The 1,341-nt window shown below is 50.9% G+C and overlaps 1 protein-coding gene across 1 annotated transcript in view; it reads right to left on the bottom strand.

Moving 5' to 3' along the window:
• LOC113208601 (natural resistance-associated macrophage protein 2-like) overlaps positions 1-1,341 on the bottom strand; it is a 4,205-nt gene that overhangs the window by 2,517 nt on the left and 347 nt on the right. The window lies entirely within an intron of this gene.

The following is a 1,341-nucleotide window of genomic DNA, read 5'->3' as shown; positions in this document are numbered from 1 at the left end:
AATGACGGCTTCCCGCCTCGAGGAGTTTCGCCTCGCGTGGATCAACCTGCGCCAGCTGACGCTTGACCTAGGCAGCATGCCTCTCACGGCCTCGGCGATGGTCTTGTACCTCCTCGTCATGTTGACGTTGGCCACCTACCAGTGCGCTGTGTCCTACTACAACAACTACACCCTTCTGTGCTTCGGCAGCGCCGGCGTCATCTTCCTGGCCCAGTTCGCGCTCATCCACATCTTCGACACGGCACACCGGCTGAAAGACACGGCGAGTACCACCTGAAGCCCATCAACGGCCCCGGTGCGACAGCCACGTAATGTTACCCTGTTTTACTTCCAGATGTCGACTGGTTTCTACGAACCTCTGGCGTCGAAAAGCTGGAGGGGACTGCCGGCCGACCTGCTCACCGAGGTAAGCGGAAGTTATTTAGACATGGATAAGGCAAGGCTGGATTTTTAACTGTTTCATTTCCCAAATTTTTCAGCACCAGCAGTTTTTACACACGATATCGACTAACCCGCCCGAGGTGACTTTTATGGGCATGATCAGCGTCAAACGCCCAACATATCTAAGCGTATGTACTGGCCCGGGGAATGCCCGTCATACATGCGATTTTTTTTTACAATAAGGAGTATTCAGATAATATTCTATGGCTTGTTTTTTGTTTTTGTTTTTTAGATCATGGCAGCCATTGCCACATACCTGATAGTTCTCTTCCAGCTTCGGATGTCCGACGAAAATTTACCAACAAAAGCGACGGCTAATTCAACAGAATCCAGTTTAGATTCTTTATTTAGCAGCAAAACGTCGAAATAAAATTTCCCTTTTTTTTTACACGAGGACGACCGATTCGCCTATCCCACTCTACACGAGAAAAAGGAAGCAAGGCGCGATGAGACTATCAAAGGGCGGGCATTCTTAGACACACGATTTCCCGTCGGATGCACCAAAAGCAGCCAGCAGGCGCCGGTTTACGATACGGCCCGTGGTTGGGCTGGGTGGGAGTTATGCGTCGTGCGGGAGTACATATGACGTGTGGACTAGTTCAATTCTTAACAGAGACTGTACAGACGACACAGATGCCCCCAGAAGCTTTAGGGTGCCGGCCGGACCTGAAGCCTGAAGGCCGCATTTCCAAATAAGCAACGGTAAATCACCGCGACGCTAGACTAAATAACAGTGAAAAATAGTTGTAGGCTGTGCAGAACGGGACGATACAACACGCAGTTCGCCGCGCGGTTCGCCGGTCGTCTGCGTCATTTCTTTGAAAAGGAGATACAGTAGTGGGCTGCTCCAGCTCCAGTATCAGTCTTGAACACGGCGACGTGATAAAAGTACCCCACCTC

This window comes from Frankliniella occidentalis, unplaced genomic scaffold (assembly GCF_000697945.3).
Source record: "Frankliniella occidentalis isolate FOCC.00 unplaced genomic scaffold, Focc_3.1 Scaffold28, whole genome shotgun sequence".
Lineage (NCBI taxonomy): Eukaryota > Metazoa > Arthropoda > Insecta > Thysanoptera > Thripidae > Frankliniella > Frankliniella occidentalis.
The sequence above is the reverse complement of the archived record's forward strand: the minus strand, read 5'-3'. Positions and strand labels throughout refer to the sequence as shown.